The following is a 27,163-nucleotide window of genomic DNA, read 5'->3' on the forward strand; positions in this document are numbered from 1 at the left end:
AAATACAAAGGATCATAAGAGAATACTATCAGCAATATGCCAATAAAATGGACAACGTGGAAGAAATGGACAAATTCCTAGAAAAGTACAACTTTCCAAAACTGAACCAGGAAGAAATAGAAAATCTTAGCAGACCCATCACAAGCACAAAAATTGAAACTGTAATTGGAAATCTTCCAGCAAACAAAAGCCCAGGTCCAGACGGCTTCACAGCTGAATTCTACCAAAAATTTCGAGAAGAGCTAACACCTATCCTACTCAAACTCTTCCAGAAAATTGCAGAGGAAGGTAAACTTCCAAACTCATTCAATGAGGCCACCATCACCCTAATACCAAAACCTGATAAAGATGCTACAAAAAAAAGAAAACTACAGGCCAATATCACTGATGAACATAGATGCAAAAATCCTCAACAAAATTCTAGAAATCAGAATCCAACAACACATTAAAAAGATCATACACCATGACCAAGTGGGCTTTATCCCAGGGATGCAAGGATTCTTCAGTATCCGCAAATCAATCAATGTAATTCACCACATTAACAAATTGAAGAATAAAAGCCATATGATTATCTCAATAGATGCAGAGAAGGCCTTTGACAAAATTCAACATCCATTTATGATAAAAACTCTCCAGAAAGCAGGAATAGAAGGAACATACCTCAACATAATAAAAGCTATATATGACAAACCCACAGCAAACATTACCCTCAATGGTGAAAAATTGAAAGCATTTCCCTTAAAGTCAGGAAGAAGACAAGAGTGCCCACTTTCACCACTACTATTCAACATAGTTCTGGAAGTTTTGGCCACAGCAATCAGAGCAGAAAAATAAATAAAAGGAATCCAAATTGGAAAACAAGAAGTAAAACTCTCACTGTTTGCAGCTGACATGATCCTCTACATAGAAAACCCTAAAGACTCCACCAGAAAATTACTAGAGCTAATCAATGAATATAGTAAAGTTGCAGGATATAAAATCAACACACAGAAATCCCTTGCATTTTTATTCACTAATAATGAGAAAGTAGAAAAAGAAATTAAGGAAACAATTCCATTCACCATTGCAATGAAAAGAATAAAATACTTAGGAATATATCTACCTAAAGAAACTAAAGACCTATATATAGAAAACTATAAAACACTGATGAAAGAAATCAAAGAGGACACTAATAGATGGAGAAATATACCATGTTCATCGATTGGAAGAATCAAAATAGTGAAAATGAGTATACTACCCAAAGCAATCTACAAATTCAATGCAATCCCTATCAAGCTACCAGCGATATTTTTCATAGAACTAGAACAAATAATTTCAAGATTTGTATGGAAATACAAAAAGCCTCGAATAGCCAAAGCAATCTTGAGAAAGAATGGAACTGGAGGAATCAACTTTGCCTGACTTCAGGCTCTACTACAAAGCCACAGTCATCAAGACAGTATGGTACTGGCACAAAGACAGAAATATAGATCAATGGAACAAAACAGAAAGCCCAGAGATAAATCCACACACATATGGGCACCTTATCTTTGACAAAGGAGGCAAGAATATACAATGGAGTAAAGACAATCTCTTTAACAAGTGGTGCTGGCAAAACTGGTCAACCACTTGTAAAAGAATGAAACTAGATCACTTTCTAACACTGCATACAAAAATAAACTCAAAATGGATTAAAGATCTAAATGTAAGACCAGAAACTATAAAACTCCTAGAGGAGAACATAGGCAAAACACTCTTCGACATAAATCACAGCAGGATCCTCTATGATCCACCCCCCAGAATTCTGGAAATAAAAGCAAAAATAAACAAATGGGATCTAATTAAAATTAAAAGCTTCTGCACAACAAAGGAAAATATAAGCAAGGTGAAAAGACAGCCTTCTGAATGGGAGAAAATAATAGCAAATGAAGCAACTGACAAACAACTAATCTCAAAAATATAGAAGCAACTTATGCAGCTCAATTCCAGAAAAATAAACGACCCAATCAAAAAATGGGCCAAAGAACTAAATAGACATTTCTCCAAAGAAGACACACAGATGGCTAACAAACACATGAAAAGATGCTCAACATCACTCATTATTAGAGAAATGCAAATCAAAACCACAATGAGGTACCACTTCACACCAGTCAGAATGTCTACGATCCAAAAATCTGCAAGCAATAAATGCTGGAGGGGGTGTGGAGAAGAGGGAACCCTCCTACACTGTTGGTGGGAATGCAAACTAGTACAGCCACTATGGAGAACAGTGTGGAGATTCCTTTAAAAACTGCAAATAGAACAGCCTTATGACCTAGCTATCCTACTGCTGGGTATACACACCAAGGAAACCAGAATTGAAAGAGACACGTGTACCCCAATGTTCATCGCAGCACTGTTTATAATAGCCAGGACATGGAAGCAACCTAGATGTCTATCAGCAGATGAATGGATAAGAAAGCTGTGGTACATATACACAATGGAGTATTACTCAGCCATTAAAAAGAATACATTTGAATCAGTTCTAATGAGATGGATGAAACTGGAGCCGATTATACAGAGTGAAGTAAGCCAGAAAGAAAAACACCAATACAGTATACTAACACATATATATGGAATTTAGAAAGATGGCAATGATGACCCTGTATGCAAGACAGCAAAAGAGACACAGATATGTAGAGTGGGCTTTTGGAATCTGAGGGAGAGGGAGAGGGTGGGATGATTTGGGAGAATGGCATTGAAACATGTATACTATCATGTAAGAAACAAATCGCCAGTCTATATCTGATGCAGGATGCAGGATGCTTGGGGATGGTGCACGGGGATGACCCAGAGAGATGTTATGGGGTGGGAGGTGGAAGGGGGGTTCATGTTTGGGAATGCATTTACCTTCGTGGTGGATTCATGTCAATGTATGGCAAAACCAATACAGTATTGTAAAGAAAAATAAAGTAAAAATAAAATCTAAAAAAAATTAGAAGGAGAAAAGGAATACAATAAAAAAATGATGATCAGGGGACTTTTAAGACTAAATAAATGTAATATGATGACAATAAAAAATAAAAATAAATAAATAAATACTAGTTGAATGAAAAATAAATAAATAAAGCAAAAAAAAAAAAAGAAAAAGAAAGTCCGCCCTGTATTTTGACAAACACTCCTAGAAGAGTCTTTGAAGGCAGGTGTTGTTTACTCACAACCCCACGGGCCTTCTGAATATTAAGTGCCCCTCAGCACAGCTTTACACATTGTTGTCATGGAAAGTGCCAGCAGCATTTTTCCATGCCCCGTTCTTTTTTCTTTCTGTGCAATTTCATTTTGATCTTATATTGGAATAGAGTTGATTTCCAATGTTGTGTTTGTGTAAGGTGTACAAGAACTTAATTCAGTCATGCATAAACGCGTATCTATTCTTTTTCAGGTTCTTCTTCCCATATATAGAAGATCCTAAAACGTACTGAGAAGCAGAGTCAGAGAAGAGGAAAAAAAAATGTAGCAAGACGTGGTGGAAGTGTTGGAAACAAATGCAAATCCAAGAAATGTAATCCTGTAGAAGCAGGGCTCTACAAATTTAAAGCACAGAAACTGGATTCTGGAATTCTTTACAGTGGGGGCATTTTCCCTAAGACACTGCCAGAGAAGCCAGCCACCCACTGTGCCTATTGGCCTTGACTTTGAAACGGAGAAAAGAATCAAACAGCAAGAAGCAAAGGGGTATTGAAGGATGAACACTTTAAATTTACGTGAAGCCTTGCCCTTATCACATCTTGTTAGGTGTTGTGGGTGTTCCTGAGAAGAAATTCCACTCACTGTCCCCAGGACTCCTGCCTTTGTTCAGAAGAAGAGAACCCCAAAACCCACCCGAGAAGATGAGGATGAGGAGCAGTCAATAGTGATAAGAGCTCGATAATTGCCCCATGATGGAGTACCTTTGAGGCCCAAAATCCCAGTGAGGAGAACTGTGGAAATATACCCTTTCTCTTTTGATTAAAAAAGGTCAGTTACAGAAAGAAGAAAATAAAGTAGCTGCAGAAAGGGGAGGTACCCAAGTTCTAGTGCTTCCTTTGCCTCATTTTCCCATCATTAACCTGTAGAAGAAGATGAGGAACACAACTCAAGGTGAGCCTTCTGCTTGGAGCCTGGCAGAAAAGATGCCTGAAGGCACAGACTTGGGTTCTCTCTGTGCCCCGGTGACAAAGAGGGCTCCTCCTGGTGTGATGGAAAAAGCAGCTCTGGTTCCTGGATGTTGTCTGTAGCCAAGTCTAGCGGTGGAGTTGACTAGAGAACTTGGGTGGTACCCACACAGTCACTTATAGAAATTTGTGTTACTTCTGTCCTCCTCTTCTTTTTTAATATGTCAGAATATATAGTTGATTTAGTTTGTAATTTATTCACTTAAAGTGTGATTTTTACTGCTTTTATCCTTCACTTTTATATTTAAAGTTAAAAATAAAGATACTTGATTTAGTTTATAGTTTATGTCTGATTCTTTCCTCTTCTCTGTGCAAAATGAATTTGGAGTTAAGGAGCCCTTTGCTATGAAAGGGGAGCCTCATTAACCACCTGACAAGGAAGAGACTTGACTGATATGTCCCTCACCGAAGCTGTCTGCCGGCTTCAGGCAGAGCTGCTGTTCAGGCACCTTCTGCCCTTGTTGGTGCTGACAATGGGGGAAAGCTGAGCAGGACATGTTTTAAGGCCTCCTGTGACCTGGGCTAGAATCAGTGTTTGCCTTGGTGAAAGTGAAAGTCTCTCATTTGTGTCTGACTCTGTGACCCCCATGGACTATACAGTCCATGGAATTCTCCAGGCCAGAATACTGGAGTGGGTAATCTTTCCCTTCTCCAGGGGATCTTCCCAGCCCAGGGATGGAACCCAGGTCTCCTGCACTGCAGGTGGATTCTTTACCAGCTGAGCCACAGGGAAGACCAAGAATACTGGTATGGGTAGCCTATCCTTTCTCCAGGGGATCTTCCTGCCAGGGTCCAGCTTCAGCAGAGTCCAGGGATACCCTCAGGATGGACGACATTGGCAAATGAATGAATGACACAGGGAGACCAAGCTTCAGTGAGCGAAGCCCGTCACTTTATTTTCAGAGGGAGCTTTTATACCCTGATTTGTACATTGAGCAAAGTGAAAAATGCAGAGTCAACTCAACATTCCATCAGTATTAACTTTTATTTATATCAGGTTCTTTCCTGCAAGAGTCTTATTTTTTGTGCATGATCTTCTGGCCCAGAGGCCTGCTGATATTTTATGACCCCTTTTTGATAAAGGTTGGTCAGCCAGAACAATAATTTTCCCTTGAAGTGTTTCTTCTTAAATTCCTAGCCTGTGTCACCCTTAAAGTACAGAGTTACATTTTTATGGAGCAAGGATTCAGTGGGTTACAGCAAAGAAAGAACTTACTAACTCAAAGTCTAATGTTGCTAACGTTAAGGCTACTACTTGTTTCTTCTACACCCTAACTATATGCACTCCCAGGAACACAATGGATAAGGGATGTGGGAACTTGGCAGCAAGCATTGGCTCAACAATGTTGCAAGAGTCTGGATAAACCTGCCAAGTAAGCTAGAATGCTAACAGGGGGTTTGAATTGAAATACTCCTTTCATGCCCAGGAGATTTATCAACCAGAGCCCTAAGTTAATTTTTTCCAGAAAAAAGGTGGTCGGGGATAGCCCCCTGTAAATGTCAGAAGAGTTGGTGAAAGGCATAAAATAGTAAGACAGACAGATTCTGGTTAGGGGTAGATGTTCGAGCAGGTCCAGGGGGTCCCTCGAGTCCTGACCCGCCTTGCTCGTCAGGTCTCTCCATATGACCTTGTCATGGATGGGATCAGCCCAGGGAGTCCCTTGAGTCCTGCATGACCTTGTCATGGGTGGGATCTCCCGTGCTGGCTCCTGGCATCTTCCTGACCCAGGAATTGAACCAGGGTCTCCTGCATTGCACATGGATTCTTTATCAACTGAGCTACCAGGGAAGCTCAACTTAACTAAAAATTAAAAGCGGTTCCATACTCCTCTCCACAGTGATTCTTAGCATTTATATCTCATCAGCACCGTGAGTGTTCTCTTTCTTCCTTGTCTTCTCCACCGTTCACCTTTGTAAACTGAAGATGGTCTTTCAAACAGATGCAGTGTTCCCTCGCTATGGTTTTGATTTGCACATCTCTAACAATTCCTGATGTGCAGCACGTTTCCATGGGTTTTGATTTTAACTAGTGTGTGTGGAATTGACTGGAAATTTTCTTCTTCACAGTCTGCCCAGTTTTTATTTATTTCAATTAGTTACCCATGGAAGTTTTTAAAGTGCTGGTATCATTTAGAGCCCAGCAGTCTTTGTGAATTTGAAGTGTTTATAAGTGTTTCAGTGAAATTAAAAACAGTTTTCTTTTGCCTTTTGAGTCCTTGTGTACCCTAACTGTTCCTGATCTAGTCTGCATTGATAATTAAGTTTCCTTCTTTTCAGAAGACTAACCTGTTATGTAAACTATATCCTACGTGTGTGTGTGTGTTAGTCACTCAGTCATGTCTGATTCTTCCCATGGACTGTAGCTCACCAGGCTCCTCTGTCCATAAAATTTTGCTGGCTAGCATACTGGAGTGGGTAGCCAATCCTTTCTCCAAAAATATCCCACACATATCGCCCTCTAACTCTGCATGAGCCATATTTTGCTTCTATTATCTTTTAATTTTATGCTAGTTATGTCCTGATGCTTACCTTTATGGTACTCTCTCTGCAAAACTCCCCTTATAGTTTGTTTTCCCCTCTTTTTGCGTTACAGGAAGAAAGCCACAGTGCAATCCACAAAAGACAAGGGACACAACTCCTGGCCCTGCCAGACCCAAGTTACTGGGCTTCCTGATGCCAGCCTAGTGACTATTTTGAAACAAAAATGCAAAAAGAAAGAATACAGTATCCTTACATATTTGCTGTTGATCTCCAGACTCTGACTATGAGCCCCAACTGTGTGATCCCCTTGATTCCCCATTATGGGGGAGACACAGTTCTTGAGTGTAAGACTACTGTGTTCTCTCCTGTGCCAGCTTAGGGATTAAAGCCACCTTTCTATTTCCTCAAAAAAACATTTGTTTCCACAAAGGTATAAGGTTCCTATATTCTTGTTCCTTTCGGCATTGTTTCAAAAAAGTCAATAGGTTAATCTTCTGAAAAAAAGAAAACTTAGTTATCAGTGCAGACTATAGATCAGGAACAGCTAAAGTAGAGAAGGAATCAAAAGACCAAAGAGAAAAAACTGTTTCTTATTTCACTGCAGCATAAGCAATAGCTGTAAAGTTTCTGTTGTGGGAAATGGCCACAGGGAGACAGAATTTCTTCATCCTCCTCTCCTGTTACTATAGTAACCAGAGCCTTAGGGTTACTCCTAGTCCGTGGTTTCTTCTGGCACAGGCCAAAAGCCTGTGTCTCATTAATCCTTGTTTTTTTGTTTTTTTAAGTTAGCATTTATGTTTTTAGGAGGATAGCTGACTTACACCATTGTGTTTGTTGGTGTAGAGATTCTTCATCAGTTATCTCCGTAAGCATATTGATTCATCTTTTTTTTTCACATACACATTATTATAGAGTGTGTAGTACATTCAGTTCAGTTAAGTTCAGTCGCTCAGTCGTGTCCGACTCTTTGAGACCCCATGAATCGCAGCACTCCAGGCCTCCCTGTCCATTACCAACTCCAGGAGTTCGCACAGACTCACGTCCATTGAGTCAGTGATGCCATCTCATCCTCGGTCGTCCCCTTCTCCTCCTGCCCCCAATCCCTCCCAGCATCACAGTCTTTTCCAATGAGTCAACTCTTCGCATGAGGTGGCCAAAGTACTGGAGTTTCAGCTTTAGCATCATTCCTTCCAAACAAATCCCAGGGCTGATCTCCTTCAGAATGGACTGGTTGGATCTCCTTGCAGTCCAAGGGACTCTCAAGAGTCTTCTCCAACACCACAGTTCAAAAGCATCAATTCTTCGGCGCTCTGCCTTCTTCACAGTCCAACTCTCACATCCATACATGACCACAGGAAAAACCATAGCCTTGACTAGATGGACCTTAGTCAGCAAAGTAATATCTCTGCTTTTGAAATATACTATCTAGGTTGGTCATAACTTTTCTTCCAAGGAGTAAGTGTCTTTTAATTTCATGGCTGCAGTCACCATCTGCAGTGAGATTTTGGAGCCCCCCAAAATAAAGTCTGACACTGTTTCCCCATCTATTTCCCATGAAGTGATGGGAGCGGATGCCATGATCTTCGTTTTCTGAATGTTCAGCTTTAAGCCAACTTTTTCACTCTCCACTTTCACTTTCATCAAGAGGCTTTTTAGTTCCTCTTCACTTTCTACCATAAGGGTGGTGTCATCTGCATATCTGAGGTTATTGATATTCCTCCTGGCAATCTTGATTCCAGCCTGACTTCTTCCAGCTCAGCGTTTCTCATGATGTACTCTGCATAGAAGTTAAATAAGCAGGGTGACAATATCCAGCCTTGACGTACTCCTTTTCCTATTTGGAATCAGTCTGTTGTTCCATGTCCAGATCTAACTGCTGCTTCCTGACCTGCATACAGATTTCTCAAGAGGCAGGTAAGGTGATCTGGTATTCCCATCTCTCTCAGAATTTTCCACAGCTTGTTGTGATCCACACAGTCAAAGGCTTTGGCATAGTCAATAAAGCAGAAATAGGTGTTTTCTGGAACTCTCTTGCTTTTTCCATGATCCAGCGGATGTTGGCAATTTGATCTCTGGTTCCTCTGCCTTTTCTAAAACCAGCTTGAACATCCAGAAGTTCACGGTTCACGTATTGCTGAAGCCTGGCTTGAAGAATTTTGAGCATTACTTTACTAGCATGTGAGGTGAGCGCAACTGTAAGGTAGTTTGAACATTCCTTGGTTCATGCTGATTCTATATTCTACATGCATTTGTGAGTATAAATGAATCCCCACCTCCTAATTTATCCCTTCCTCCCACCACTCCCCTTCGGTAACCATGTTTGTTTCCTAAGACTGGGCGTGTATTTCGCTTTTATAAAATAGCTCATTGCTATCAGTTTCTCCTTCTGAAGTACTTCACTTGCTACGACTGCCCTAGATTAATCTATGATTGTTCTAGATTATCCCTGTAAATGGGATTTTTTTTTCATGGCAATCACGCCCCATTCTATACATAGATGACTTCTCTATTCATTCATCCGCCACGTGCATCTTGGTCACTCATCGTCTCAGCTGGTGTGAATGCTGCCCGTGCACGCTTGTGTGCACTGCTGTCGTTGTTCAGTTGCTACTTCTATCTTGCAAAACCGAGACAGTCCCCGAGAGACACTCAGTCCGCATTCCCCTCCCGCATCTCCTGGCACTCACCGTCCTGCTTTCTGTGCCTATGGAGCTGACTGCTCTAGTCCTTGTATGAGCGGACTCAGGCATCATTTGTTCTTCCGTGTCTGGCTTACGTCACTGAGCATAATGCCCTCAGGGTTCATCCACGCTGTAGCCTGTGTCAGAACGGCCTTCCTTTCAGGCTTGACAACACTTATTGTGTGGATGGATCATGGTCTGCTTGTCCGTTCTTCTGTCATGGGACGCATGGAATATCTACATTCATCTCTCAGGTCTTGTAATATGTGTGGAATAACTTCAGAAAGTTCCATGATCCAAAAGTCATTAACTACTTTATAAATTTTTTTATTTTGAAAACCATCAAACCTCAGAAGAAGGGAAGAATGCATGTGAGTTTCATTTGTGTTTAGGAACGAATGCTTTAGTTAGTTAGTTACTTCATTCGCTCAGACTCTTTGCGACCCCATGAATCGCAGCACGCCAGGCCTCCCTGTCCATCACCAGCTCCCGGAGTTCACTCAAACTCTCGTCCATCGAGTCGGTGATGCCATCCAGCCATCTCATCTTCTGTCGTCCCCTTCTCCTCCTGCCCCCAATCCCTCCCAGCATCAGAGTCTTTTCCAATGAGTCAACTCTTCACATGAGGTGGCCAAAGTACTGGAGCCTCAGCTTTAGCATCATTCCCTCCAGAGAACACCCAGGGCTGATCTCCTTCAGAATGGACTCATCTTATTCCCCATGTGTGTGTTTTGCGTGTGTGTGCACTTGTTTGAGGACATGTGCTGTTTGTGTGCATGGTGTGTGTAGGTGTGCAGTGCATATGTGTTCCAAGGGGTTGGTGGGGGTAGTGGGGGCGGTAGTGGGTCGTGGGCTGGGGGCTTGGGACCCAAGGTGGGCAGGCAGGTGCAGGTGGAAGCTCTCTGTGGGTTCTCTGCTCTGATGGCATCTATGCACCACCTCTGCCAGCATTCTCTGCTTAGATGCAGCACAGTGCCCTGTGGACATCAGCCCCGGCACGACGTCACTTGAGTGGGAGCCTAGGAGGTGTCAGCCACCTTCCCCCTACCCTGCGGGGAAGCAGGACCTGAGCATCCTCCCCTCTGACTGATCATCAGGATGGACGGACCCACTCTCCCTGCCAGACCTTAGGGGACTGTCCTTTCTGGGCGCCTGGGGCAGCGCCTCCTGCTGGAAGCTTGGGACGCTACAGCCGAGCCATTTCCGGTCTGTCCGTGCAGGACCCTGGGCTGTGCTCGAGGTTCGTGGCTCTCCCCTGGGCCCTGACCACCATGTGGCCACAGAACCTGCTCACAGCTGTTTGCCCCTTGAGATGTTTAGTGACAAAGCTTTGGTTCCGTTTCCTGACGTGGGTGAAATGTGGAGCCCAGGGATGATCTCTTCTTCAAGAAGGGTACATCCTAGTTCCCAAGCGCAGGTGAGACCCCTGTCCAATCACGAGAGACCCGGGAAGGACAGTCCCCTAAGGTCTGGCAGGGAGACCTGTGCCTCCTGGGAGTGCAACCCTAAGCTACTTTGAACCTGACCAAGTTCTGTCTACATGGTAGATTCAGACCTCTCCAAGTGCGGTCTACACTGATTATGTTTAGATGAGACCGTATGCTTCTACAATGAAAATATTTACACCTGCCTGGGTTCTCTGTGTGGTAGGACATGGAGACCTGGGTAGAGACCAGGCCTGGCCTCTGTCCTGGAAAACTCTGAGCCTGCGTCTGAATGTCAGTGCTCAGATGCCTGGGGTCTGGAGCAGAGGTGGGTTTCTCTGGGTAACCGTGCCTTTCTCTGACTGGTGTTGCAAGGCCCTGCCAGGGGTCAGTGCTGAGGTAGGGCTCCTAGTCTTTCCCTCTGACAAGTTCACCTCCCCTGGTGCTCATAGTGATACCTCAGGTGGGCTACCTGCTTGTTGCTGTTCAGTCTCTAAGTCTGTCCAACTCTTTGTGACCCCATGGACTGCAGCACGCCAGGCTTCCCCATCCTTCTCTATCTCCTGGTGTTTGCTCAAGCTCACATCTGTTGAGTCGGTGATGCCATCCAGCCATCTCATCCTCTGTTGTCCCCTTCTCCTCCTGCCTTCAATCTTTCTCAGCATCAGGGTTTTTCCCAATGAGTCAGCTTTTCCCAGCAGGTGGCCAAAGTATTGCAGCTTCAGCTTCAGCATCAGTCCTTCCAATAAATATTCACAGTTGATTTCCTTTAGGACTGACTGGCTTGATCTTGCTGTCCAAGGTCTCTTAAGAGTCTTCTCCAGCACCACAGTTCAAAAGCATCAGTTCTTCAGCACTCAGCCTTCTTTATGGTCCAACTCTCACATGACTACTCCATACATGACTACTGGAAAAACCATAGCTTTGACTACATGGACCTGGCTTGTTTACACTTTGGAGGCCCACCGATCACAGCCATGGTGCCCTGACCAAGGAATGTGTAACCCCAGGTAGGGGGGTCTGGGGTCTGTGTGAATCTCACTCCGTCTGTGTGGGTCAGAATCATGTACAGAGGGAGACCATATACACAAAGCCAAGAAAAAGGGAAGCATACATGTAAGCTCCACTTGTGTTTAGGAATTAATGCTTTACAGTATCATTTTACACAGGCCTGTGCCTATTCCCTCTTTACCCCTGCAAGGTTCCCCATCCGTGGGGCTCCTGGAGACTCCTCAGGTGAGCTACCTGGTAATTTTTCCGATTCACCAGCACAAGCATGGCAAGAGAGGAACAGGTTTATCTGGGCAATTGATTGCAGGGCACATGAATCAGGCAAAAAGCCAATGGGCAGCAGGTGAGGGTGCTGCTGTGCTCTCCTTCCAGCAGAGCGTCCATGCTCAGCAGAGACCAGACCTGCCCTCGTCTCCAGCCCAGAGTCTGGTGTGTTTTCACAGCACCTCAGCAGGACAGAAAAGACTGAGACTGCTGGCACCAAGGTAGCGTGTTCAAGTAGCTGTCATTATCATGACAGCTGTAAGACCAGTTAACATCACACAGAACTGAAGGGAAAAGAGGAGGACTTCTATGGGACAAGTGTGGGGGAAGGAGACTGACCCGATAGTTCTACATCTGCCAAGCCAGGCGCTCAAGGAACTCACTCGTTTCCACCGAAGGGGCCCAACCAGCAGACGCCTGGTGTCCTAACCAAGGGTCTTGCCACCAAAGGTACAGGGTCTGGGAGAGGAGGTCACCCTATGGACTGTAGACATGTGACCCCAGGTGCAGGGTCTGGATGGGGGTCACCCTGAAGATTGTGGACATGTGACCCCAGATGCAGGATCTGGAGGGGGTCACCCTGGAGACTGTGGACGTGCGACCCCAGGTGAAGGGTCTGGGAGGGGTGTCACCCTGGACACTGACTGTGTGACCCCAGGTGCAGGGTCTGAGAGGGGGGTCACCCTGGACACTGACTGTGTGACCCCAGGTGCAGGGTCTGAGAGGGGGGTCACCCTGGATACTGACTGTGTGACCCCAGGTGCAGGGTCTGGAGGGGGTCACCCTGGAGACGGTGGACATGTGACCCCAGATGTAGGGTCTGGAGGGGGTCATGCTGGAGACTGTGGATGTGTGACCCCAAGTGAAGGGTCTGGGAGGGGTGTCACCCTGGACACTGACTGTGTGACCCCAGGTGCAGGGTCTGGAGGAGGTCACCCTGGAGATTGTGGACATGTGAGCCCAGGTACAGGGTCTGGAGGGGGTCACCCTGGAGACAGTGGACATGTGACCCCAGGGGCAGAGTCTGGAGGGGGCTCCCCCTGGAGACTGTGGACATGTGACCCCAGGTGCAGGGTCTGGGAGGGGGTCACCCTGGAGATGGTGGACATGTGATCCCAGGGGCAGGTTCTGGAAAGGCTCACCCTGGAGACTGTGGATGTGTGATCCCAGGGCAGGGTCTGGAGGGGCGTCACCCTGGAGACTGTGGACATGTGACCCCAGGTGCAGGGTCTGGGAGGGGTGTCACCCTGGACACTGACTGTGTGACCCCAGGTGCAGGGTCTGGAGGGGGTCACCCTGGAGGCGGTGGACATGTAACCCCAGGTGCAGGGTCTGGAGGGGCTCACCCTGGAGACAGTGGACGTGTGAGCCCAGGTGCAGGGTTTGGGGATTGTGTGGGTCTCACCCCATCCACATGGGTCAGATCCTGTACCCGCAGACCCCACATGTGCTCTTTACATACGTGTGCCTTGTCCCCTCTGAGATTTCCAACATCTGAATTGAGGGTGTTGCCCTGATTAACCTGCAGTCCTTTTTCTTCTCTTCATATGGTCACAATCGCAGGAGGTCAGGCACCTTTGAGTGAGTTGCTGCTCTGCATTCCGCTGAGTGACAGAGCCTTTGGTGGTGTCATGTATTGATGTCATCAGTTCAATTCAGTTCAGTCGCTCAGTCATGTCCAACTCTTTGTGACCCCATGAATCGCAGCACGCCAGGCCTCCCTGTCCATCACTAATTCTCGGAGTTCACTCAGACTCGCGTCCACAGAGTCAGTGATGCCATCCAGCCATCTCATCCTCTGTTGTCCCATAGCATGTCATAAACCTAACTCATAGGGTCCCCACTGTCTGGTTTCCTCTAGGCCGAGCTCATGTAATTTAATTTGTAATTTATTGTTATTTTATATTAGGGCAGAGTTTATTTCCAATGTTTTGTTTGTTTTCGGTGTACATGTGTTACAGAAATCAGTACTCAAGAAACCAAGCACCGCACTTGGAGAGTTGGAAAACTCAGGTTTATTATGCCAGCGGGCCCAGAGGAGTTAACACTCCACACTCTGAGCCCTGAACAAAGGGGTTACAGAGTTTTTATACACAGACAGGCATGATTAAGCAGGTTTGTAGGGGCTGGGCAATTGCAAGGAGCAGGACAAGGGTGAGTGAGATAAGCCCAGTTCCTAGTATTGTGAGTCCCCACTTTCTGAGACTATGTGACCTACATGATCCAGACTTTGCAAGGAGCAAGCTGAGTTACAGGGTCAGAACGAGCAGGAGGCTATGTAAAATTTAAACTTTTCCTCTTCATTCCCCGCTTCTTGATGCTTCTGTCACTCACTGCAGAAAGCATCATCTCATGTTTTGGTAGGACATTCATAGCCCCATCATTTAGGGGGTTATATTGAGCTATTACCATTTGTAACTTTATGGAATCAATTCGAGAGGTTATGAACTGGGTAACAGCATTGAGAATACAAGGGCCAAACAAGAATGCCACAAAGAATATGAAGAGAGGACCTGTCAAAGGGAGAAGCCGTGATGCCAGCTCCAGATATTGTTCTAACTACCCCAGGAATTTGCTACTTCCTCTCTCCTGTTTATGATTTGTTTCCTTAGCTGTTGGGCCCTGTCTTGACTATTCCTGATTGGTTTACATAAAAGCTGCATTCTTTGTTCAAGAAGAGGCAGAGTCCTCCCCTTTCAGCTGTCAGTAGGTCTAGCCCTCTCCTATTCTGTAAAACCACCTCAGCCGGGGAGTCTAGTTGCTCCTGTAAGGCCACCTAAGATTTGGCTACTCTCTCAACCGCCAGACCAAATAGTAAAGGTATGAACTGGATGGCTCTTTTTGACTGTGTATGTCCTGCCAGAGGTTCAGTGAGAGTCTGCTTGTTAGGGACAGTATTCATCTGGGGAGCGAGGAAAGCTAAGGTGCAGATACCCATCCAGTTGACTGGTAGACATAAGCAAGCACCTGTCCCTCAAAGAAAAGGCCTTGATAGGGGCGGCACCGTCTTGTGTTTGTCAGATGTTGAGTGGGCCACTCACCTTTTAAAGTTTGAGTACATTCGTCCCTGGCTAAATGGCCTACAGGTTCAGTTCCTCCATCATTTGTAAAGCATTCTGGAGCCTTTTGAGTTAACTCAATTGTCCTTGAGACTGGCCCTTGTAAGGGAGACTCTGGGAGTTCCCATGACTGTTGCATCTGTTAATGGTACTGGTGTAGCTAAGTACCGTGGAGCTCCTAGGGATGAGCAGAGCCAGCAGTCCCTGGCCAGCTGGGGCTGGTGTGGTTGAGCAGGCGATGAGCTACACCGAGAACCTGGTCCAGACGAGGGTCTAAGGGGCAATTAACTCTGTAACCTGGGTCTTACTGCCAACAGGTAGAGCCTGAGTTTTTAGGGCAAAGTTGGTCCGTGATTTTGCTTGTCTGCATTATTGTCCATGTCCAGTAGGTCTTTCCATTTACTTGGCAGACAGACACCTGCTCTGGGTTGTAGCATCTGCATGGCATTTGGGGGTAGACAGAGGCACAGGGGCATGATGGCAATGCCATGGTGCTGGGATACCGCCCGGGGTTTGGATCCTCTGGTGGGGGAAAGGTAGCGGCAGTGGGGGGCATGACTGGAAGACATTTTGGCCCCCAGGTCCCTGGACATACATCACATGGTTATTAAGGCAGTGGGTGATCAGCCTATAGGGTTGGCTATCTATACATTGTTCTAGCTGATGGTTGAGTAAGCGATTTTCCAAGGGTTGACTGTAAAGTTGACAGGTGCATGATGGATAAGGATCAGCACCATCTGTTAGAGCAGTTCAGTTCAGTCGCTCAGTCGTGTCCAACTCTTTGCGACCCCATGAATCGCGGCATGCCAGGCCTCCCTGTCCATCACCAACTCCCGGGGTTCACTCAGATTCACGTCCATCCAGCCATCTCATCCTCCGTCGTTCCCTTCTCCTCCTGCCCCCAATCTCCCAACATCAAAGTCTTTTCCAATGAGTCAACTCTTCGCATGAAGTGGCCAAAGTACTGGAGTTTCAGCTTTAGCATCATTCCTTCCAAAGAAATCCCAGGTTTGATCTTCTTCAGAATGGGCTGGTTGGATCTCCTTAACCAAGGGACTCTCGAGAGTCTTCTCCAACACCACAGTTCAAAAGCATCAATTCTTCAGAGCAAGGGGCACCAAAAGGCTGCAAAGCAGCCTGCACGTAACAGATAATTGAACTCTAGCAAAAGGTTTTCTCCCCGTCTTTGGGTTGTCACGGCTATAGCAACTGAGCCTGTCATGAAGGTTATATTGTGAGCGATTTAGTTAGTAGGGAGAATCGATCTTGAGACATCTGATAAGAATGAGGCTTCCCACTACAGTGAGATAACAGACAGCTAACCACAGCTTCTGACCCAAATCCCAGTCCTTGGGTGCAACTGAAGCTAGTCCTGTGTGAAGAGCACAGCAATAATACCAATCAGGGATAGAGGCCAGGGTTGACAATGAAAATCCATAGATATTTTGATAGCCGGGTCCTCAAGCTTTCATTGTGTGTTGACCAGTCAGCTGCCAGAGTGTGGCTGGAGCAAGGCTGAGGAATCCTTAAGCTTCTGCGGTGCATTGACTAATCAGCATCCGGAGCGACTACAGCAGGGTTCAGCGACCTTTGTGGGTGAGGGCTGTTGTCTTTGGAACCAGACCTTGAGGGGATCTGGGGGTCCTGAACTGTTTTCCAGGTGTCCTCATCACAGGAAGCCACTGCCTTCTTGACTCTGGTGTGGTGGATCCAAGGGATGACGCCTGTAACTTTAACAGCAGTAGGGGTTGCCAGGACGACCGTGTGAGGGCCAGTCCAAACTGGCTGAAGTGGTTCATTTTTTCAATCTTTAACCCATATCTCATCTCCTGGCTGATAGGGATGAACCCAATTGTCCAAGGGAATGGGTGTACTTTGTAAGGTTTCTTGGGCTATATAGTGGAAGACTTTTCTCAGGGCCTGGAGGTATCAGGACATCTCCAGGTCAGCTAGTTGTTGGGGGTTTCCCTTGAGTTTTCCTATCATTGAGGGTGTTCTCCCATATAAGATCTCAAAGGGAGAATAGCCTGGGGACCTCGGGGTGCATCAGGCTCAGAGTAAGGCTAGGGGTAACAGGTTGACCCAAGATAAACTCTGTCTCTTGACAGAGTTTACCTAATGTACTCTTGAGGGCCTGATTCATGCATTCAACTTTCCCTGAGCTCTGTGGCCTGTAAGCGGTGTGAAGCTTCCATTTGATTCCCAGCATCCTGGATAAAGTTTGAATTATCTCAGACACAAAAGCTGGACCATTGGCAGGCCCTATGGAGAGAGACAGCCCACCTTTTGGGATTATGTCTCTTAGTAGGGCCTTGACCACTTCTCGTGCCCATATAGTGCATGTGGGGTGGGCTTCAAGCCATCCCAAGTAGGCGCAGACTACCCCAAGTAAACACTTATAGCCCCTCTAGGGCTTGATCTCAGTAAAGTCTGCTTCTAGATCAGAGGGCAGTGTCCCTACTGTCTGCACCCCTGGGTTGGGTCTTGGTCCTTGGCTGGCGTTGTTTTGCACACAAGTCACACATTTAGCGCTGATCTGGGCACACAGGGTTGGGAGCATAGGAACAAAATAGTAGCAGCTCAGTAAGCTCTCTAGCGCTGTTTTTCCTGAATGAGTTGTCTCATGATGTTTTACCACCTGGACTGCTATATTGCTGGGGACAAAGAGTCTGTGGTCTGGGAGCTTCCACCAGCCCTCCTTTTCTTTTATTCCTCTCCCATTTAGAGCCCATTGATCTTCTTCCTTGGTGTATCTCAGGGAAGGAGGCAATTCTGGTGTCAAGAGGACCTTAAAGACTCACTCGGGGCCCACTGTAGGGCTCAGTAGGGTTGCCACCTCCTTGGCTGCCTGGTCGGTGAACCAATTTCCTTTGCTGATTGGATCAGTTCCTCACTGATGGCCTTTGCAATGGGTAACTGCCACTTGGGAAGGCTTTCAGACTGCTTCTAACAGTTGAAGGATTTCTTTTCTGTTTTTAATCTCCTTTCCCCCTGTTGTCAGTAGTTCCCTTTCTTGATAAATGGCTCCGTGAGCGTGTAAAGTAACAAAGGCATACCTTGAATCAGTATAGACGTTGACTCGTTTCCCTGAGGCATGCCTTAGTGCCTGGGTGAGTGCCCATAGCTCAGCCCGCTGTGCTGACCACCCTTGTGGCAACGCCTCAGGCTTCACTGCCTCATCAGGTGTTGCTACGGCGGAGCCTGCTTTGTGCTGCCCGAATGGATGAAACTGCTGCCATCAGTGAATAGCTGCAGTTCTGGGTTCTGGAGGGGAATGTCCGTCAGGTCCGGCCTGCTTGAGTAAATTTCATCTATGACCTCCTGACGATTATGATCGGGTCCCACTTCCGCAGATAAAAAGGTGGCGTAAAGGTAAAAAGGTTCAGCATCTACACAGTCTCGAGTTGGACCTGTGGGTTTTCTCAAAGCGGTCCTTGATAGTGAATCATCCTGGAGTCGGTCAGCCGCTTATGCCCCTGGCTGTTCACCAGGGCAGTAACAGCATGGGGAACCTTTACATTTTTATTTTGTCATAGAGTGAGCTAATCTGCTTCTCTGACCAAAACCACAGTGGCAGGTACTGCCTGGAGGCATGGCGGCCACCCCCGGCCACTGGGTCCTGTCGTTTGGACAGGTATGCGGCGGGCGCTGCCATGCCCAGCTGTTTGCATGAGGGCCCCCAGTGCAGTGGGATTTTTTCACGTACAAAGAGGTTAAAGTCCCGTGTCCCACCTGGCAGCCCTAATTTTGGAGCGCTGGTCAAGAGTGTCTTGATCTCCTTGAAGGCCTTTTCCTGTTCAGCTCCCCACTCCAGGGGGTCCTTACCAGACCCTGCTGTGGCTTTAAACAAAGCCTTGGCAATTTCAGAGAAACCTGGTATCCAGATCCGGCAGAATCCAGCAGCCCCGAGAAACTCACGGACTTCTTTCTTGGTGTTTGGCCAAGGTATTGAACAGATGGGTTGCTTCCTCTCATGTCCAAGCGCCCGAGGGAGGCCCTATTGAGATGACAGACCCCAGGTACTTGACCTCCTGTCTGCTGATCTGAGCCTTTTTCCTTGACACCTTGTACCCTGCGGTGGAGAGTAGGGCCAGCAGGGCCTTGGTGCCTCTCCAGCTGTCCCCGTGGGCGGGACTGGCTAGCAACAGGTCATCCACATACTGGAGTAGGGTGCAGTTGAAAATTTCTCCAGGAAAGGTAGCAGGGTCCGCAGCCAGAGCTTCACCAAACAGGGTAGGTGAGTTTCTGAAGCCTTGTGGCAGTCGGGTCCAAGTCAGCTGTGTCGTTCTCCCAGTATGGGGGTCTTCCCATTCAAAGGCAAAGAAGGGCTGGCTGGCTGGTGACAGCCAGAGGCAGAAGAACGCGCCCTTGAGGTCGAGGCAGGTGAACCAGCTTGCCTGAGCGGGTAAGAGACTCAGGAGAGTGTCGGGATTTGGGACCACTGGATGGATGGTGATCACTGCACTGCTGACGGCATGGAGGTCCTGAACAGGGTGCTAGTCACTCCCTCCAGATTCTTTGACTGGTAAGAGCGGATGTTCCAGGGAGACTGACCTTCGATTAGGATCTTGGCATCTCGTAGACCCTGGGTGTGGTCCTGAATTCCCAGCCATGCCTCCCGTGGTACTGGATATTGTTTCTGTCTAACAGGAGTGGCTTCTGTACTCAGGTCCACTACAATGGAGGCATGGGTTTTGGCCAAACCTGGGGGCCCCTTATCTGTCCAGACATCAGGGAATTTTTTAGCAGTCTGGGGGTGCTTATTGGTTCCCTCCCTGAGGAACAGAGATGCCATCCATCTTCCCTGGGCATGGCCATCATCAGAGGCAATTGGCTCCCCAGGGTGAGGCTTGCAGGCTTTCCAGGGGCAAAGGTGATCTGTGCCCCCAGCTTTGTCAGTAAGTCTCTACCCAGCAGGGAAATGGAGCATTTCAGTAAGTGGGGAAATTCATGAGTCACCAGATGGCATGACATGAACAGGCCTTGCAGAATGAGCCATGTCCTCTGTGGCCCCAACAGTCGTTGCTGCTCAGCCTGTGAGGGGAGCCACCGGCGTGGTGACCACGGGGTGTTCAGCTCTGGTATCCACCATACAAGTCATTGATTGGCCCCCTGCTTTCATCATGACTGTGGGCCCAGGATCAGGGAGCCCGGTCTTCCCTAGTTTGATTCTGCTCTAGCCAGGCCGATAAGGTTTTGGACAGCCAGCTCCAGCTGGTACCTTTCTTTGCTGGGTTGACTGAACTTCTTCGACCCTTCGGATGTCCCTCTGTGATGAGGGCACTCATTCCTCCAGGTCCGGTCTCTCTGCAGGGGGTGCACTGGTCACGGCGCAGTGGTGGTCTCTGCTTGGTTTCCCCTTTCCACGAGGGAACGGTCTGGTTCACTGGATCTGAGCTCCTCAGTGCCGCTGCTAGCAGGGCTGCTTTCCGTTTCATTTTTTTATCTGCTTCTCGCTGGGCTTCACGGTCTTGGTTCACGAAGTCTTACCTGCTGCCTCCAGGAGCTGTGTGGCACTCATCCCAGGGAAGCCTTCCAGCTCTTGGAGCTGTCGCTGGATGTCTGCACAGGGTTGAGCCACAAAGGCAGCGTCAATCATCCGCTGATTTTCGGGTGTCTTGGGGTGCAATGGGGTGTGTATTCAGAACGTTTCACACAGTCTTTCATAGAAATTAGGGGGAGTCTTATCAGCTTTTTGGATTATTGTCGAATTTTGGACATATTGGTGGGCTTTTTGGCTCCTGCTCGAAGTCCATGTAGAAGGGCATCACGGTAGTGACTCTGGGTTTCTTGTCCTTCTCTGGTATTGAAATCCCAATTAGGTCTCGTCTCTGACATCGCCTCTCATGCCCATCCTTCTGCATCTAAGACCTCTGAGGGGGCTTGTCCTCTGAGACATTTTTGGGCTTCTGTCGAGATGCGTCACCTTTCTTCATTGGTGAAGAGAGACATAAGGAGCTGGCAACAGTCATCCCATGTGGGCTGGTGGGTGTGGAAAATGGGCTCTAGGACGTCAATCATAGCCTGTGGTTTATCAGAGTACGCTGGGTCATGGTGTTTCCAGTTTAGGAGGTCAGTAGTGCTGAAGGGCTGATAATAGAGGATGGAGCGACCAGGCTGGACTGAGGCATCCCCGTTCACTTGTTGAGGACCTTGAGTTTCTTGCAGTGGCATCTGACGGGCGGCAGCCAGCTAGTTAAATCGTTTTGCTGAGCGGAGCTGCTTCTCTACTGGCTCAGGTGATGCGGGGGACACTGGGGCAGGGTGGACTATCCGGCAATGGGTCCAGTGCTGGCTGTGCCGGGGCTTGTGGAGTCAGGGGAACATATGGCAGAGGCAGCAATTGGTCTTCCACTGTATCTCTCTGGAATATAGGTTTTTTCTCTTCTTTCTTTTTTCTGAGTGTTTGGGCCACAAATACCCTACTCAGGCCCTGTCTGTTTGTGCAAAATCTTGCCCATGGGGGCAGTCTGTGCTATTAGAAGCCAGGAGTCTACATATGAAACTGATCTGGAGGTCCTGGAGTCCCAGTGACTTCCTGAGGCACTGTTTGGACAGTGGGAAGGTCCGGAGTGCCCTCTGGCAGCCACCCAACGTCAAAGGATGGCCAATCGAGCTCACAAAAGTTATGAGGCTTCCTGGGGGTCATCCTGACTCTGTAATCTCCTGCAAAGCCCTTCTTAAAGTTCTTTATCATGCAATCTAAAACTAAGAGGAATGTCCACCCATGTTGACAAATGTAATCTACCTGGCTGTGTTTTGAGGAAAACCTAATCTCTTCGATGTCAGCTCAAGGAGTCAGTCGACAGAAGAATAGCCAGCAACCAGTAATTTTCCCCTCCCTGGTATCCTGCCCTGAGACAAACAAAGGTTTGCAAAGACAAGGGTGGGTGCCCTCTCAAAAGGGGAGGCCACTCAGGTGTCCTCTTGGCCACGTGCCCAGGGGAACCTGGGCGCCTCTTTCCACTGGCAGATCAGTGGGAACCCCTGATCCGAATCTGTCTTGCAGGGATGGACTGGGTCTCCCAGACGCAGACACTGCCTTGAGCTGTATGAGGTCACCACGGAACCGCAAGATAGGGCCCACTTGGACTCTGTAGGCACGAAGGCCGTGAAGCCACACAATCAAGCCTGAAGCGCAAGCGAATCAGGCCGCACACTCGTTCACATTCATTTTTTATCCGCCTGCCTGCTCTCCCAAGGGAGATTTAAGATGCCTCTTAGCATTGGCAGGTCGGTATTACACCCCACACCTGGATCAGCTTCCCAGGGAGGGATCAAATCCCCCAGAGACTGGAACCACCTTTCAGCCTTATGAGGTTGTCATGGAACTGCAGGTTTTGGACCCTCTCAGGCTCCACAGTCCGAGGACTGTGGAGCTCACTTTCACTTCCTTCAGTTAGGAATCATGCGTACACAATCACTCAGAGGTTATCACAACACCTCCCTTTCCCTGAGTCCCCAGTGTCCCTATCTGATGCTCCCTTCCTGGGAGCTCCAAGGAGGTGATCAGTCTCCCCCTCTACCCACTGGGGTAGGCCCTGACTGGGGACTGGCCCTGGGGCCTTACCTGATCCTGTGGCCATTCCTGGTGAGTTGGTCCATCCCTCCAATGTGTCTGGTCGCGGCTTGGCTGTCCGCAGAGTCAGAACACCTGTTCGAAAGAGAGCCTGGAATACCATCAGGGGGCAAGCCTCCTTGTTTGTCTCCGCGCTCTTCCACTCTGATCCGGCTGAGCCACCAGTCCAGCGGTTCAAGGGGGCTGTGTGGTTGGAATCTCACTAGGGCCTCCAGAAATATTGCAGAAACCAGTATTTGAGAAACCAAGCAGCACGCTCCAAGCGTTGGAGAACTCAGGGTTACTACGCCAGCAGGCCCAGAGGAGTTAACACTCCAAGCTCTGAGCCCCGAAGAAAGGGGTTACAGAGTTTTTATATACGGACAGGCATGATTAAGCAGGTTTGCAGGGGGCTAGGCGATCGCAAAGAGCAGGACATGGGTGAGTGAGATAAGCTCCAGTTCCTTGTATTGTGAGTCCCGACTTTCTGAGACTACGTGACCTACATGATCCAGACTCTGCAAGGAGCAAGCTGAGTTACACCAGCAGAAGGGGCAGGAGGTTACCTAACCTTTTTAACTTTTCATCTTCACATGAACTTGATTCAGTTATTCAAAGACATATTCCTATTCTTTTTCTTTTTTCCCCTCATATATGTTATTATAGTTTATTCAGCAGAGCCTCCAGTTCTATTCAGTAGGTCCTTTTTTTATTATCAACTTGATATATATTAATGTGTATATTTTCATCCCAAACTCTTAATTTATTTGCCCCTTCTAATTTTCCTTTGATAATCATAGTTTGATTTTCTCAGTCTATGAGTCTATTTTGTAAATTGGTTCATTGGTCTGAACTTACAGATTCCACCTGTACGTGATATCTTAGGATACTTGTCCTTTTCTCTCTGAAAAGTATTTATAGTATGATAATTTCTTGGTGTAATTACTTGCTGCTGCCAGTACCATCATTTCATTCTGTTTCATGGCTGAGTGGCATTCCAGTGTACAGCTGTACCACACAGTCTTCACTTTTCTGTGACGTTTTGGTGGATTCTGTGTCTTGGCCATTGTAAATAGTGTTGTCCTGAAAATCAAGGTGCACGTCTTATTCTGAATGGTGGTTTTCTCTGGACCCAAGCTGAGGAATGGGATTGCAGGATCATGCGATACCTCTGTGCTTAGTGTTTCAAGGAACCTCCGTGCTGTTTTCCTTCATGACCTCACCATTTACATTCCCACCAAGACTGCGGGAGGATTTTATTTTCTGTGCATTCTCTGCAGTAATTATTCTTTGGAGATTTTCTTTGGAGATCTTGCCACAGTGGCAAGTGTGAGGTAATGTTGGCCCTGTTTGGAATTTTTCCCACTGATTTACCCCAGGACATTTCTTGAGGGCAGGTGTCATTAACAGCCCTCTTGGACTTGTGACTGTTATGAGCCCTTTAGCATCTGTTTTAAGGTGTATATATTGATCTGAAGCAGCTAATTACTCCCTGCCCCGCCGCCTCTCTTTGTTGGTAAACTTGAGTTTCTTTTCCAAGTCCATGAGGCTCATGCTTCTCTTTTGTAAAGAAGTTTATTTGTATCTATGTTTAGATTCCGCAGGAAGTAATATCCGGTGCTTGTCACTCTCCATCTCACGTCACCTGGTGTGATTACCTCCAGCTGCTTCCTGGAAACTGGAAATGGCGTTACCTCGTCCTCCTTTCCGTCTGAGTGACATTGCGTTGTGCGCGTGTACCCCATGCTCTGTCTTCATTCACCTGTCCTTGTACACTTGTCTCTGTGTCTTGGTTATCGTACCTAGTGCTGCCATGATCGCTGGGTGCAGCTGACTTTTTAAATTTTGATTTCCTCTGGATCTGTGCCTAGGTATGGAGTTGCTGGGTCACTGGGTACCCAGTGACTTCTATGTTTAGATTTTTAAGAACCTTCATAATGTTCTCCCTAGTGAGTATACTGACTGACATTGCCACCTACAGTGTAGGAGAGTTCCCTTTTCTCCACCGCCTCTACAGACTTGACTGTTGTAGTTTTCAACGTGGCCATTCTGATCAATGTGAGGTGATACCTCATTGTACATTCGATTTGCCTTTCTCTAGCTGTGATTCATGGGGTCGCAAACAGTCAGACACGACTGAGCAACTGAACTGAACTGAAGAACTAGTGATGCTGAGCATCATTTCATCTGCTTTCTTATCATCTCTATGGCTTCCCTGGAGAATTGTGCATTTATTCTTTGGCTGATTTTTTTATTGGGTTGTTTGTTTTTTGATATTGAGCTGTGCTAGTGGTTTGTATGTGTTGAAGAGAAATTCCCTGTAGGTATCTTTGTTTGCAAGGAATTTTTTTCCATTCTGAGGGTTATCTTTTTCTTTCACTGATGGTTTCCTTTGCTGTGCAGATGCTTTTAATGTTTATTAGGTCCCATTTGTTTATTTTTGTTTTATTTTCATGATTCTACAAGGTAGATCAAAAAAGAAGTTGCTGCATTTTATGTTAAGGCATGTGCTCTTTTTCTCAAGAGTTTCATCTTTAATCTATTTGGAATTTATTTTTGTGTATGGTGTTAGGGAACATCCTAATTTCGTTCTCATTTTCATTGCTAAGGAACCTGCCCGGTGTCCTCCACAGTGGCTGCCCCCCGTTTCCATTCCCAGCATCCGTGTAGGAGAGTTCCCTTTGCTTCACACCCTCTGCAGCATTTATTGCTTGTAGAGTTTCCATCTATGGCCATTCTGGCTTGTGTAAGGTTATACCTCCTTGAAGTTTTGATTTGCATTTCCCTTATATTTGGCCATGTTGACATCTTTACATGTGATTATTTTTAAAACAGTGTGAGTTAAACTTATTCATTCAAATTGTCTTCTTGAACACCTGCTCTGTTTTTAATATTTTTCTGTTGACCTCCCTTAGGACATTTCTTGAGGGCAGGTGTTTTTTTTTACTTACAGCCCACAGGCCTAGTGAATATTAAGTGCCCATAAGCAAAGCTTTCAAAGTTGTTATGGGAAATGGCCACAAGGCGGCAGTGTGTCTTTATGCCCCGACCCTGGTTACTGGAGGAACCCAGAGCCTTAGGGAAAGTACTGTTCCTGGATTGTCAATTAGAGTGGAATGTGCCAGAAGAAACACCCAAGGCTTGCATCCCATTCCTTCTTCCTTCCTTACCCCTATCCCCTGGACATAACCCAATTCCTGCAACACCACTCTGTAGAGGGTGCTTTCATCATAGGTGGGGTGACCCTAAGGAAGGAAGCTGGAGGTGGGAACCCCATCACCTGGAGACATGGAGCCCAGGGGCTTTCCAAAGCTCTTCCAGCCCAGAAGCTCCACATCCTCTGGGGGCAGTGGGTGTAGTTTCAGTGCAGGAGGACCCGCCAGGATCTGGAGGTCGTGGGCCGGTGCAGCGGGGAACAGGCTCACCAGGTCCATGGGGCAGGGCTCGTCCCATTGGCTGGCACGTGCTCCCCAGCTCCCTCAGCCCCAAGACAGTCCATCCAAGGGACCCAAGGCTTGGGGGCTGTGGCAGCAGCCCAAGTCACTAAGGCCCGAAGGGAATAGAGTCGGCATTCTCTTTTTGTAATCTGTATCTTGTGCTGGTGTATAGGTGACTTACAGTGTGTTAGAGGCTTTATTTGTTTGCTTCACGTGCACAGCAGCACGATTCACTAGTGCGCAGCCGCGTACACGTTCTTTTTGGGTTTTCTTCCCATGTAGTTCATTATGCAGTGTTGATTAGGGGTCCTCGTCCTATAGTGGGCTCTCGTTGCTCGTTTTACAGAGTCGTGCGTGTCTGTTCATCTCCGCCTTCTCGTTTCCTTTGCCCACCCCTCTTCCTTTTTGGTAACCATAAGGTACTTCGCTGTGTTGCGAGGTTGTTTCTGTTTGGTAAAGAAGTTCATTTGTACCCATTTCTAGACTCCACCTCCGAGAGCTATCATATGAGACTTGTCTTCCCTTGACTTACTGCACTTAATGTGATCGTCTCTGCTTCCTCCCTTGTTGCTGGACGTGGCGTGATGTCACCCTCTTTCTGGCTGAGCGATGCTGCTCTGTGTGTGTGTTCACCCCATCTCGTTTACCCATTCATCTTCCTTTGCCCACTTAGGTTTCATCCATGTCTTGGTTATTGTACACAATGCTGCCATGAGCATCGGGGTGCACCAGTCTCTTAAAATTACGGTGTTCTCTGGATCTGTGCCCAGGAATGGGATTGCTGGGTCCTATGGTACTTTTCTGTTCAGTTTTTAACGGACCTTTGTCCTGTTCTCCTTCGTGGATTTAATGACTTTCATTCCCACCAACAGCGGGGAGGGCCCTTTCACCTCTATTCCTCTCCAGCATTTTATTGTTGTAGATTTTGTATGCTGACCATTCGGACGTGTGTGGGTGCTGCCACATTGTACTTCTGATTCTCAGTTCCCTAATTCTTAGAGATGCTGAGCATCTTCGCATGTATTTTTCTGTGGAGGAAGGTCGATTTAAATCTTGTGCCCCTGGCTGACTGGGTT

At 47.1% G+C, this 27,163-nt stretch overlaps 1 long non-coding RNA gene across 1 annotated transcript in view; it reads right to left on the bottom strand.

Annotated features, from left to right (window-relative positions):
- The window catches only part of LOC138443303 (uncharacterized), a 55,597-nt gene extending 32,468 nt beyond the window's left edge, over window positions 1-23,129 (bottom strand). The window contains exon 1 of the long non-coding RNA XR_011258065.1: window positions 22,663-23,129. This is a non-coding gene — a long non-coding RNA (uncharacterized lncRNA). The remainder of the gene's footprint in view (window positions 1-22,662) is intronic.
- Window positions 23,130-27,163: the final 4,034 nt, after the last annotated feature.

This window comes from Ovis canadensis, chromosome 7, assembly GCF_042477335.2.
Source record: "Ovis canadensis isolate MfBH-ARS-UI-01 breed Bighorn chromosome 7, ARS-UI_OviCan_v2, whole genome shotgun sequence".
In the NCBI taxonomy this organism is placed as follows: Eukaryota; Metazoa; Chordata; class Mammalia; order Artiodactyla; family Bovidae; genus Ovis; species Ovis canadensis.